Below are 15,347 nucleotides of genomic sequence, written 5' to 3' on the forward strand. Positions count from 1 at the left end.
AACCCATGTATGACTTGACACTGTTGAAATACATAAAATCGTACAAGCTTTTCAGTCCCCTCCAGATGTTCAGCTATAGAATTTTCCAACTACTGGATCCAAGATAAGACCTGATTCAAGAGAACCATGAACTCCGAAGTTTCAACTCTTCCAACTTCCGACATTCACAATGTAAGTTAACAGGTGGTAAATAACATGGAGCTCGCTTCTTCCGAGTTCGGAGATAGACATGAACGCAATGTTATGCTTATGTAAAGGTTAGCAAGTCTTTTGTTAGTCCCGACGTTAGTCTCTATTTTAATATATCATGTAAAATGTTAAATTCAAATTAGCTACGACCATTTACGGCCTTGACCTAGATTTATTAAGCACACAGTTTTGTTTTAATTTGAATTATGCATGTTTAAGTAGTTTGAATAGATCTTTGAAGTGATTTAATTAAATGATAAAATATTGGCACAACACGTTATAGCTTGGAGCTTATATTTAGTATGTACAGAGAGCAATTTCTCTTCCGAGATAGTTAATTATTATGAACTTTATTTCATCCATTGATATGTTTTGTACCATAAACTAGGAAAATACTAAATTCTAATTGGCTTGAGGGGTGCTTCTTGACTCAAATAACTGCAAGGCCGACGTGGTCAGCATAACAGCAAGGCTAGATTCTCATCTGCGCTCTCCAAACCAATGCAATCATTTTGTAAACCTCACATCAGCTGGCTACGTTCCGGGATTTACAACTTTACAATTAACATATTTGCAGTTGACAAGAAAGTAAAAATGAATACCCCTCCAAAATATTAAACAATAATATTCTTCCTGAAATCAGTCGTGTTAGAAAGTTTCGTTACTAATGTGACATCCTTGCATCTTTTGTTCTACAACACTCTGCTAGCTTTCATATCCATGAGAAATGAGAAATGCTTATAAGGATTTATTGAAAAATAAAAAACAAGATTCGGCTAAACATTTTTGGGTAGATGTGGAATATTTATTCCGTAGTCTGTAAAGTATTCAGGCTGAAGGGGGTCGGATAGAACTACGTTCAGAAAGCTTTTCCACTGCCAGGTTGTCACTAAGATATTCTCTATTTGCAGGAGAAATTAGGTAACTTCTGAATTCCATATGAACTAAGATAACCTTAAGGCCATCCAGGCATTAGTCAGGCCAGGAACACAAATAAGAGTGCAGTAGTGAAACAATGTTTAAGACTGAATCGCCCAAAATATGAATCAATACTATACTATTTTTAATGATTTGAAAGTGGCCATGGTATATGTGTGTTAATTCACTTGAAGGTACGGTTATTCAAAAAATAATGTACTTCGCCCAGGAAACCCCCCCACCCACCTTAGCCTCCTTGTAATGCATCCATTTACCTTTACATTAGGGCATCTAGCAGACGCTTTTATCCAAAGCGACTGAAAATAAGTACATTTGTCATAAGAAGTAAATTCCTTGCATTCCTTTTTGATAACCACCACCTCGTCCTGAATTATCCCTTAAATACAATCAAAATACAATTAATAGATTTAGCTTGAATACCAAATAGACCCATGTGATGGGCAGCTAAAGTAGCATTGATTTAAATAACGCTTATTTAATCAAGACTAAATAAGCGTTTTAATATTTTTCTTTGAAAGAACAAACAATTTTTGGAAACAAGAATGGAAATCTTTTGGGAACAAGAATGCAATATTTTGCCAACAAACATTTTGGAACATTATGCAACAAATTGCTGAAAAATATCCCTTTCAAAGCCGTCATTACCAATTCAGCTCACATGAAAGAAAGGTATAATTATTCTCCTCAGAAACATGTATAACGTGCTGGTTGGTTCTCTAACACAAATAATATCACTTTAACTTTATTTTTAAGACACGTTCAAAATGCTCCAGTGTTCCTTAATGGCTTTGAATACAACTCTTGCGTGTTCAGATACTCTTATTTTAATCAATGTGATATCTGGGTATTAACAAACCGCCGTCTGTTCTACTATGATTTGCCACGAGCTGCCAAACACAGCTGTATCTTATATAACGTTATCCTCTGCTTCTTCAGGCACTGGCTAACCAATGATTTCTGAGTGTTTATTCATGTCAACAAAACACAGTCTTACCAGCACAGATATTCAGCCTTATACGATTTTTGAGATTGGTCCAAAATTTAGCGAGAATGCTACCGCCGTAATCCTTGAAACGGGCTGCAATCCTTTGAGGCAATAGCGTCCGTCAGTTTATGTCCTCTAATAATGCTTGTTTTTGCCACTATCAGGCCCAGTTTATATTCCATTATTATGGAAAAGATTCCCCCAGAGGAATACAACTTGGTTCATTCGTTATTGTGTCCCACCAAGCATCGCTCAATGAGAGTTGAGTTGAGTTGTTGCAGGAAGAGAACAATGAAAACGGGAGTGAGAGATGGGGAGTGGAGAAATATGTGTTGGATGGTTGTTATCTAAAACGAAGAGTTGAGATTGTAATGACAACAGGGAACTATCCTGCAACGAGATTTCAGAGACAGACTTCTGCTTGAGTGAGACTTGGTTGGACACTATAAGAAACAGACCATGATCAAGCGAAAGGTAAGGAAACAAGAGTATAGATAAGAGTATAATCTCAGCCTGTCAGTGGCAATGACAAGCACTTTCCTTGGACGTGCAATCTCAAAAATCGTAAACCACATTGGTCCCTTTATGGCCCAAAATGACTGGAAAATAGAGTCCAAGTGAAAAGATCCAAAAGTTTTCCTTAACATTGCTGGTTTAGTCAGGGCTGCCAAGTCTTTTAGAAATACTTGGAGTGAGATTTGTTACGCACGCAGAGCACATTCCCATTCTGGCGGCCACTGCAAGACATTCGTTTATTTATTTCTGTACTTGAAGCAAAGAATCATGACTTCTAATCCTCACCTCAACCATGAAATGATGAACAGAGAAATCCAACAGTTCTTGGCCTCCAGAATGATCACTATTGAACACATGTCTGGGACTCTTTGCTTGCTCATCAATATTAATTTTGAGACAGTTGGTAATTAAACTCATGTCTATCTGATAGGCTTTGACGTGATCTCACTAAGCGGGGGTTTATCCATCGACTCTATCCCATAAGTGGTCATGGCTGATTGTAAACAATATTATCAATACAATATTAAACAATTCACTGTTCAAGTAGCTACATTGGAATTTATCATTCACCATGATAAGAATAGGCAGAATGTTAATGTGTCTCCTTTTCTTTTTTCAGAATTAAAAGGATCTGATATTTTGATGTTTGTGATTCTTCAGTTTACTTTAATTTGGTATGAGCCAAGTCAAGAGTACATAAATCAGCTCATGACAATGAAAATCACAACCATTGTTAGAAGGAGCAAGGCGGCAGGGATTGCAGGCGTACCACCACGTGGGCCTCGCATACCCACATAGACCCGCCGACGTCACCACGGTAACGGCTGCAGTGGCGGTTGAATGCGCTATCAAGCTGATTGAGTAAAGCTCATTATCCACAGCCGTCGCTACGAATCCATTTCAGCCACGCGCCAGCCCCCCTCATATTAACTGTCGCAACTCATCTCGTCCAATTGAATTTCATCCCGGCCGTCTTTTTATCACTGACAACCTTGGTGCGGCCGCAGTCTCCTTTAAGCGGATTAACGCAGCATTCTCATGAAGCGTGTTGTGCTGCGTTGCGCACCCGGGGGCCGTTGTTGATGAAGTGATTATATCGAGTAAATAATCACAATCGCACCTGAAGGCGTTCGACCCGCGGTGAAACAGGGGGCCGGTGTTAATGTATCTTTTGACACCTACTGTGCTTACTGGAGTCAGGTGTAGTAAGGTGTTTAATAACAAAGGTTATTAAAGCTGGACACGTGGGGGTGGATCCTCTCTCGTTTTTGTCACCCTTGTGCTGTGGGCCACACGTGGGTCACCTAACTTAGCTGCTCTGAATATTCATGAGTTGGAGACACTCACTTACAGGTGCACAAGCACATACCAAATGCATGCACACACACACACACACCTACATACATACATACATACATACATACATACATACATACATACATACATACATACATACATACATACATACATACATACATACATACATACAGTACATGCACAAAAACACAGACATACCACACACACACGGACATGCACAAGGTACAGCTTCACATCCAAATGCTTTTAAACACACATGCACCTCACACCATTTATGGTTAGAGGTCTATTGTCAGGCGTCATAGCCTATAAAGAAGCTTTAGAGGCTACATAGCTTATATAGCCTGATAAATGTATACCTTTAGGCATCCTTGAGCAGGAGGAACCCCTCCCATCATATCAGACTAGAAAAAAACACTGTAAGTTGCTTTTGACAAAACACATCTGCTGAATTACAAAATAGTACATCATTAAAATGAACACTCCATTGGAAGACATGAGTGGTCCCTCGTGCCCAGAAACACACAGATTTGATTTGCCTCACCCAGTAGACAACCTTCAAAATGGATGGAACACGTCCTTGGCCCTAACCCCAGTAACTGCATTGCACAATGTAAAGTTGTTTCCATAGCATCAAACGGATCCACATCGATCCAACCACACCAAAGTGCCACCCAAATTCAATATGGGCAATCCCTGTCCTTGATCGATCCAGCGAATATCACTCTGGCATCACGGCAAATAAGGAGACGAGTGTCTTCACTTTGGCAGGTCTCGGTGACATTGTGTGCCTGCCTACTGTCGGGCTATTTGTGTGTATGTGCCAGCACTGTTTCCCTGCCTTCTGGCCTGCCAAGACATTCCTCCAACTCAATCAGATGAGCCATTAACACATTGGTGCAGGCGTTTCAGTGATTCGGAGGGAGAGAGAGGAAGACGCTCACTTCCTCTCACACAAGGCACTGGGAGCTGGATTTCACACATTATCATCAGCTGAACTTCTGAATGTGTCGTTTTAAGTTTTAATGAAACTCTGCAGTCCATCATAAATCATGGTTAATGTGGGCTAAGTATGTGAAATATCTATACTGTTAAAGTAATATCTTTGACGATATGTCCATGAGACATTGATAACAACCTTAGTGACCTAAGTGTCTAAAAAGCTTAGTCAAATCTGTCTGGATTTTACACACGCAACTGCCATCAAAAATCAGTATCTTATTGAAGGCCTTGAATACTGCATCAGGCAGTAAGTAAGAAAATAAATAAATAATATTCTCTGTTCGGTTACCGCCAGACGATGTAAAAACATCTCTCATCCATATTCAGTCTGACCACGACAACGACAGAACAAGAGATGCATCTCCAGTGAATTTTATTTGATTGACTTACCTGCAAAACTCTGTACCTCTGCTACGTCTGAATCAATTTGTCTTGTCAGTAAAGCAAAGTATGTCGTCTGTTGCGTATTTGATGTTATTTTTTTTTAAAGATTCAGTGCTTTAAACTGGAGGCTTGGAGGAAGGCTCCCTCGTCTCTTTCGATCCTGTAGCTCTGGTAGTTTAACGCCCTTTATCCAACCAAATAGAGACTGTGAGCTTCGGAAGAAAATGCATCATGAAAGGCAGCCGAGGATTTCTTCTTCGCTGTGGAACAAATGCTCCTGCTGGGTTTGCTAATGAGTTTAACTCGAGTGCTCAGCCATTTTGCTTGCCTCAGACACAGCCCCATATTAATTTCATGCAAATGGCTATTTGCTGTGGAGGCAATATGGGGAGAGGGGGGGGGAAGAGGGGGGGCGGGGGAACGCCACAACATGCTCTCCACGCTTCCAATTTGCCGTTATCGCGTGGAAACATTCCAACACGCTTATCGTCTCCCCACACCGCCGCTTAGCGTGTGCTGTTCAACCGGGACGTATAGAGTGCACACGGGAGCGTCTCTCGCCAAGTCTGCCTTCAAAGCAGTCCTTGGAACACGCACCGCCTACAGCTAAAATCGTAGTTATGGTTCCACGTCGACGCAACACAAGGGGGTTTACGGAGCCATTAGGTCCTTACAGACCCTCCTTGCGTCCACCGCAAGGGCCTGACGTGCGCCTCCCAAAAATTTTAACCTTGCGTCGAGGCGACGCAGCAGCAAGGGCTGTGATTGGTCCGCTCACTAAAACCCGGGGCAGAACCAAAATAGGTTTACGACTGCGTCGAAGCGTCTGCGTGGTATTTGCGTTGCATCAACGTTCAACCATAACTAAGCCTTAAGGGGAGACAGTAGGAGAGAATCATACCATAAAAGGGCAATCGTTGTAAGTCTTTCACTGTCAAAATGAACCAGCGTGGACTTGTGCCGCCCGTGCAAAGCGAGGCTCACAGTGAGGCCTCAGCCCAACCAGGGCTAAGGCCTCGGTATGCCGATAATCACATCGCAATTGATGTGCCTTTACGTAGCTAAGCAGCTCAGGTGAATTAATGCCATTTTTCAGTACTGAAGAAGTCTGTGGGCCCATGTCGTAAAGTGCCGGTGCAACACTCGGCCCTCAACCCTGCCAGGGCACAATCAATAGCCCAGGAAGGCCATTGGATTTCTCTCTGTGCCGCAGTGTGGTAGTTTGCCCTTGATTGGTTTATTTTACGGGTTACTCTGGGGTGGGGGGGGGGATGTAAACTAATAGCTCGGAGCTACTAAATATTACAGTGGGGGAGGCGGAGTGGGGGAACAGACAGAGGCTTTAAGCCCCGGAGCGAAGATTCAGCCATGATGACCATATGTCCACTCAGCATGGCGGGGGGCTAACGACCATATTCACTTGTGTTCCCAATTGACTTCCATCAGCATCTCGGTAGGGTAGAGAGGGGGGGGGTGGATAAGACAAAGCCTTGCGATTGATTGCCAATAAGGGATTTATCACACATGCAGAGGCACACTTAGACAAAGACAAACAGATTTAAGCCCTTAGCCTTCATTGGCCCAAAGCCACACCCCCTTAACAATGGCGGTTTCCAATGGATTATATGCATCAGGTAGTTACTCCTAATTGGGGAAATGAGTCGATTGGCTCCGTAGACACAAAGAGATCCGTGGCTTGCTAATGGTATATTGTTTTCCAGCTGTCCTTGTATATGCCCTTTTAAACTCTCCTTCCTCCTCTCCCCCTGATCTATCCCCCGCCTTACCTTCTCAACCTGGGTCTGTCACCTGGCTCTGGCGTAGGAAAGCAGGACAGCATAACTCACAACCAATATATGGAGCTATTACAGCAAACTACCACCGACCATCTTTTACGGCGTTAATTTATAGAAACCCCTTAAAGAATCCTCACACGCTCCCACACTAAACGACACTGCCAAGGTAGTCCTACACCAAACTCTGTCTGAGAAATGCAATACTGTCTGAGTGTAATATAATAGGGTCTGAACACGGGCCACATCGAGCCACATTAGTGATTAGACAGCCTCAACATTATCAGACGCTACAGGTAAATCGAATGTACAGTCTGGGTCAGAGATTAGAAAACCGGGAATGATGTAATAGGATAAATAATCGAAACGACACTGTTATTAATTCTGACACACAGCGGTGGCTGCTTATGAACAATTCAGTGTTTCTCGGTACGCTCAGCGCTATAATTGATTGACATTGATATTTCTAATGGTAAACAAGTAATAGACCTGCCTATCTGAATAATGTTATCCATGCAACACATTGTGTTGCATTCAGCTAGGGAATCACACAAATTCGTTAGAGTGACCTAATTGGACGTTCGTAAGAAACCGCAAGACGCTCTTTCTGTTATAAAATAATTTACACAGGCACTTGCTTACTAGAAAGAAACGACCAGGTACTGTCATGCATGTAAACACACACACACACCCACAGGAACACATCCTCGTGTCTACGAAGCAAAAGGAACTCACAGAGCGTGGCACTTCTTGACAGCAGCTCACGATAGGCCGGTGAGTTATAAATACAATGTTTCACTTTCTTACAAGGCTATGCTTCTGGAGCTACTCTCCAGTGTGTGAGCCCAGGTACATAGGTAATAATGCCACCATTAATTCAACTTAGCAGCGAGTGCTTCCAATGCGAGCTAACAAGCAAGAAGGTGGAGGAAGACACTTGATTTACTTGCATGTCTTTTACACGTAGCCCTTTGTTCTATCAGGAGAAAAACAGAATGTTTGTGAATAATATTACTGCAGTGGCTTTGGAAGATTTGTTTTGCTCTGTTCATAATTGAATGGCAAGGAAATCATCAATTCTAGTACACAAGCACATACCAAATGCATGCACATAAATACACATGCACAAGACCACACACACACACACACACACACACACACACACACACACACACACACACACACACACACACACACACACACACACACACACACACACACACACACACACACACACACACACACACACACACACACACACACGCACAAGGTTAATCTAATGCTTTTACACACACACATGCACCTCAAACCAACATAACAAAAGTATAAAAATAAAACACACACACACAAATAGGGATACAAAAGCACATATCGGTGCATTTACAAATGTGCACCTCACACCACACACACAAACAGACATACACGCACACACACCCTGCTCATTCAGCTCTGTTCCCCCAGCAGAGGCTTGTGTGTGTGACGTGGCTTATATTCCCTCTATCTGAGGTGCCTGGGGCTCCCTGGAGTAAGAGGGCCTGCAGACCGCTGCTCCCATGACAACAGCCACATCCCATAGTTTCTCCAGGGGCACTATCACTTAATCTGTCCCATGCAATAAACAGAGATGACTTTCCTCCAATGTAGGATTAGGAGGGGGGGACGGGGGGTGTATGGAACCAGAAGTATGGTGCGCCATAGCAACCACATCCCATACAATGCACGCAAGGTGATGCATGTCCAATGAGCCTATACCCTGGTGGAGATATAGCCGTAGCGCTGAGAGAGGGAGAGAGATGTGGGGGTGGATCAGAGAGCAGATGTGTGGAGGGGACGGGGGGGATGTGCAAGGATTTACTTATGCAGCTTAGCATCATCAGGCTCCAGGAAGGAAGGATTGATTACAGATGTCATCTTTCGGCAGGGGCGCAAGCGCGGAAACCCTCTGGTACATGAGGATAAGGACTTAGGACCGGCCTGGGGCCGTCAGTGGTGCTTGGGGTCTTTACCCATCACTTCAAAGGGATAGACCGAACCAGAGTCGACGGTAGGCTGATGACACCTTTTTGGAGCATTCTTTGATGTAATCTGAATGACGCTTTGGGGTTTTATTGGAAATGTCATTGTTGACAATGAGTGTCTGCCACTGGGTTGATGGCTGGGTGGTTGTACTAGATGCTTGTGGCTTGTATGTCTGTATGTTTGCTGGAAATATTCAAACATACTGAGAGGACTCAAGAAAGTTGTTGTATGGTAAAATTTGAATTCAAGGTAAATTGACTGTAACCTAGGCTAATGAAAAATCCTTTTTTCTTTTATGATTGATCAACACTGACCAAAATATCATTATTACCAGTACCAACATAATAACTGACATTCCAATGCTCCTATGATGTTAAAAGTATTGCGATGTGACGTGGGGCTGTACAAGCCGGAAACAGCTAGTTATTAAAAGTCAAACATTCAAATGTAACAACTACAACTGCACAATCTCCGGTGAGACACTCTTTTATGATTTGCCTAGCTTGTCACGTGACAAACTGAGTACGTAATACATCTGTACTCCGTATATCCCTGGTCTATGTACAAGAAGAGATAGCCCATTAGACCAATTAAAAAATATCCCTACCTGCTGTTTATATACAATGGAACTGTCCTGCTTGACGGGCACTGTTTGCTATGGTTCTTGAAATGGTATTGATTAAAAGTAGCCAAAGTAAAGTCTAACTTGCCAGACGTCTTCTAACTCCTTCGGACTCCTTCTTTTGCTCAAACACTAAATGACATTTTAATTAATATCAGACATAACCATGACAGCCTTTATGTCTGCTGCCATTCCATGGAGTCGTGAAGCGAGGAGGGGATTATAGATAAGGGAAGTATGGTCAAACATATCATCGTTAGACTTTACATGGCCAGGACCAAAGACACCGGTCAGAACAGCAGGCTGACGGTTGTGAAAAGAATCAATATAATGCCAAATTATGTTTGCTCTCTAGATTCAGCTGTACATAAATGTGTTTGCATTTGACAATTAGTTGTCCCATCAATTTGGGACGACACTGATTGGCTTGACGGATAACGAGGTGTTGTTAAAGGCTTGAAAGACCGAGTCTCTGTTCTGTAAACATGGCCCTCATCACTGATACATTAAACTTTTTGCATGAACTTTTCACCTTTGTGCTTTTTTTGTTGCATCGTTTGATGAATCTTTCTTATTTTTGTTTATTCCTTATGCTTGTGAGAGAGCCGTCTATTCATTCAGTCTGTCTTCTATCTTCATCCTGATTGGAGTTGAAACAATTTGTTGTTCCTGTCAAGAGCCGTTCAAGTGATATATAGGCCGAGAGAATCACAGAAGCAGGAAATGAGAGAAAGTGATGAAATGGGTAACGCCAGGAACAATTATTAAATACAGCCTCTAAAACATGATATTTTTTGATGCTTCGGGAAAGGGATTTAAGTCTAGTTCAAAGGCTATGACTATGAATGTGCAATTTATTTTAAATCTTTTCATTTTTTTTTGCTGTTGTGCTCCACTGGGTAGCTTATTAATGACTGGGCACTGCTGGTTATACGAAATGCAATTGAGGAAAATACAGCTAAACTTTTAGACTGCACAAACAGTTTTGTTTGCCATTTACAGTAATACAGTATCCTGCATCCATAACTATCCATAAGTTGAGTTCAAATTAATATTACGTTTTCGGAGAGATGACCTTCATGATTATGATCAAGCACCACACACAGTATTTTATGTGAACAGTCTCAGTCAGTCAGGCAGTGAGAGATGGAAGGTACTTGAATCACACGGCCACACCCACACAAATGCACCTGATCCTGCTCGCAGCCGACGCTCTGAATGAAGGACTTGGGGTCCGACAGGGTCAAAAAGTTGCTGACAAACGACTGAGCCCATTTGAACCAAGGTGTTATTCTTGACCGTTGGCCCAAGCGACACACATCAAACAAATAAAAGATGATACCTGTGTGCGACGGGCTGCAATAGAGAGCAGAGGTACTACACCATTCAAGGCTAGCCTCTACGGTTTCTGAGTATAGAGAATCACTACCAACAAACTCCCCTGGCATGCTATCTAGGCTGAATTTACCAGAAAATGTGCACACAAAGCTTTAAACAAACATATGCTAACAAACAATATTGTGCCTACATGCATACGACTATCAGCCAACTGGAAATGTAATGTTTGGTTTATGAAAACACTTGCTTCTGTAAAATCAATGCTGAATTATTTGCTATGCTATGACTCATTGTTTTACCCTGTTAGTGTTGATTAATGACAATTTGGAAGGCTGCAATGGGAATTAGTTAATTGCAAAGAAATGTTGGGTAAGATCATGGGTAGTCCGACAAATCAGACTTTGGATTTTGCGGTCATGGCTTCTATCTTTCAGAAAGGAAAGAAACGGATTACAATATGCAAAAACTTGGGCGTGAAACCAGACTGCACTCTCGCTTGAGAGTTGCGGGGACCTGTTGGTATAAGCGACGATGCCAAGGCGATGTGCTAGACTCTTCCTAAGCACTTTCAGAGTATTGCTGCTGTAGCTGATCATATGTGAGGTCTAATTCAAAATATGGCACCCAAAGCACAGACACGAACTGAAACTCCAAACTTTCTGTAGCCGGGTGGAAGGACAGGCTAAACATCCGGTCCAGACACCAACGTTCTTTAATGAAAGTGACTGTAAAGGTTTAAAATCAAAACCACGTAGTAGACACTGTGGATACTTTTGAAAGCTCTATCTTTTGAAACCTGCATCTTGCCTAGTTTTTAGTAGTTTATTTGTTGTGAATCAGGAGTGGTGATTTTTGATTATATTTGTAGTGTTTTGATTTTAAGCTTGGCTTTCTTCCTACTGAAGAGGTCCCAAATTTTGATTATTCTGTTGCTCTTTATATGTTTGTTCCTTCCCATAAAGGGCCTTAGTTATAATTGTTAAAATCTCATTAGCCTTGATAGTGTCCCACCTGTGTTGATTGTTACTTGTGCCCTCCTATTGATCAGGTGCCCTCGAGAACCTGACTCATACACACAACTGCTTTCACATTGATGTCAATGAACTCAAGTTTCAATAAATGTCCAATTATGTGTGATGTGAAAAAAGTTCCCATCATTGGGATTATATTGCAATTTTATAAAGTTTTATATTAGAAAAGATGGCGTGGTTGATATAAGCTCTTATTTGAAAAACTCAACATGATGGATTAGATGGATAGGGTTTTGCTCTGCTTGTGTACTTAAATACATTTAGTATCACAATCAAGAGTGATGTGTTTAATCAAACATCTCATATTTTTTAATATACCGAGCAAAAAATTATACCTTTCATGAAAAGGTTGAAAACGTTTTTGAATGTAGTGCAAGAAGACAAATAAGTGAACTGCCTGTTCTTATTAACTGACCTGAACTTTCTACTGAGTGACCTCATTAAAGCAGAAACGATTATTCTGTTGGAGAGGGAGGCGAGGCATAACCTTTGAGATCAGCAGTGCTCTGCCCTTTTTTATAATCTGTCCAATGCTCAACTTAATCATTCTAATTAAAGATGTCTTACTATGGCCAATGCAGACACTCAATTTGTAGTTCCTCTGCTCTGATGCACAGAATATCGGAACGGATGATTTGGTGAACACAATATATTTTTGAGTTATTAAAAGGTTGTTAAATGCTTCTTTTTATAGAAGGCATTTATTGCATTGACCCTATTATTATAACCGAAAACGTATTGTTTTTTTCAGAAACTAAATGATTCTTAATATATTTGTTTCTCTTTCCGAGCATTCCCTATTAGTGCACACTTAGTCGACAGGAAGTGAAATATAGTAGGGCTTGCCCTGGAATAATGTTGCTCCTGCTGCAGGAACAAATGGGTAATGGAGCCTTGACCTTTACAGAGTGGACTCTTGGCCAAGTGGAAACTAAAGATAAAGTATCCCATTAAAGAACTATAACACAACATCCACCACCAGGAGGACCTGCAACCCCTTACCTGATGCCACTAATAGTCACCCTATAGTCGGCCCTTTCCCAGTTATTGTAATTGCATTTGCATTTTCACATTTGCGTAGATGATGACCCCTTGAGTCAGCATTTCTCACGGTCTAGCAGCATTCCAGCTCTCTCCGATGGCGATCAGATGCTGTTTGTGCATCATCATCCACCCTGTAACCACAGGAAGTAGGTATATAGGCCACGTGCACTGGGACCTAGCTGTATTTCTTGGGATGCCCTCGCCAGGCCTGCGATGTTCGGAAGCGGAATTCTCTTTTTTAGACAAAACCCAACACTTTTATGTAGCCGCGGGATGGAGAATGAAGTTACTGAATGAAGGGACTAAATTCACTTCAAATATCAAACTCTTTATGGGATAGTGTTGTGGTCAAGGTTTTTGACTCCCAGACGAAATATTGGCTTTTGAATCCCCATGTCCACAGGCTACCTGAATGCATCCTGGTGTCTACAGCTCCATGATACTGACCACTGACCACCACACCTGCTAAAGTTCACTATAAATTACTTTGGCAAGTGGTCTGCTAATTACTAATCTAATTTGGGGAGTGTGAGGGGAGGGGTGTTTCTTGGCTTGCTGAAGAGGCCTCAAGATGTATCTGACATAGGTGTGTGTGTGTGTGTGTGTGTGTGTGTGTGTGTGTGTGTGTGTGTGTGTGTGTGTGTGTGTGTGTGTGTGTGTGTGTGTGTGTGTGTGTGTGTGTGTGTGTGTGTGTGTGTGTGGCAGAAATGCATACGATTTCCATATCCTCTTTCAGGAGAGGAAAAACAATGAAAAGACTCATGAGAGAAATTAAAGGAGACATTTTATGGTGTTTTCCCAACAAGTAAACATAGTATATGATATCCAGAAAACATGTGTTCGAGGCTGTTGCTGGAAATAGCTTTTAGGAAAAAAATTCTTGCCTACCGCTTTTCCCGTCTGTTTCATTCCCTTCAGAATGCGCTTTTTCTGGGATCGGTAGCATAAATGCAAATGAGCTGCTGCCTATTGACCAATGAGCTCTCAGAGGGAACCACATCATTAAGGAGAAGTGATTGTTGCTGTCTGCGGACTCCTGGAGCTCTATATCTATATAATATATTAAAATATAATATAATAATAATAATATTAATAATAATAATAAAAATAATAATAATAATATATCGGTATTTATATAATATTATATCTAATATCACGGCCAAAAGATATGTGCGCCTCGGATGATATTATGAATCATAAAGACTGCGTCTGACGTCTCTGGTACTTGCACCACAAAGACTAGTAGTGGGTTGTTATCTCGGCCATGGTTGAGAAGAATTGGGCGGGGGAGCTTCGGCTCCCCCGCCGGAGCCGCCGAAGCTCCCCCGCCGGAGCCGCCGAAGCTCCCCCGCCGGAGCCGCCGGACTGCTGCCAGAGCTTCAGCGGCAGTCCGGCAGCTCCGGCGGAGGGAGCTCGGCGGCAGTCCGGCAGCTCCGGTGAAGAACGGGATTGTACTCCCGGAGCTGAGCTGCCGGGCTGCCCACGAGTTCCCCCCCGCCGGAGCTGTCGGTCTGGCGCCAGAGCTTCGGCGGCAGTCCGGCGGCTCCGCTAGACTCCCTGGCAGGCAGTCACATGGCAAACTGACAAATTAGACATCTATTTTTGTATGGAATATCCTTGCTTCTGAAATGCGAGAACATCTCCGCCCAGCGCTTGTCCGCTGGCACACAAAATCTTAGCTATGCTCTGATTGGAGGGGGGTGGGGAAGTGGGAGGCAATATTCAAATGTGACCCCTTCCTACGTAGAAGAGGGTGCCGAAACTGACCCGCTCGTTTGGTAACTATAGGCGGGGTACTTTCAGAAATGCATATCTCACTCCAAATATCATGGACAGACTTTTTTCAAAGTTTGTATGCATGTGGGAGCACCAGAGACCCAAAATAAATCCAAATCCCAGGAAAAGTGTTGTTTTCATAATATGTCCCCTTTAACAAACGAACCCTCCAAGAATCATCCGGGGGTTATGAGAGGAGGTAGCATCCCATCGATGGCAGAGTTCCAGGGGGCCCAGCCTTAGGGTTTAGAAAACAATTTGCAGAAGGGTGAGGGAGGTATTTGATTTGCAATCTGCAGGGCATGCCATCGGGCTTGTTCCTTTTCCTTTGCCTATTACCCAGAGTACATCAGTCTGTTCTAATGCTTCCCAAGAAAAGGTAGAAGGGAAAT

The sequence above is a fragment of the Gadus chalcogrammus genome, chromosome 6 (genome assembly GCF_026213295.1).
Source record: "Gadus chalcogrammus isolate NIFS_2021 chromosome 6, NIFS_Gcha_1.0, whole genome shotgun sequence".
Lineage (NCBI taxonomy): Eukaryota > Metazoa > Chordata > Actinopteri > Gadiformes > Gadidae > Gadus > Gadus chalcogrammus.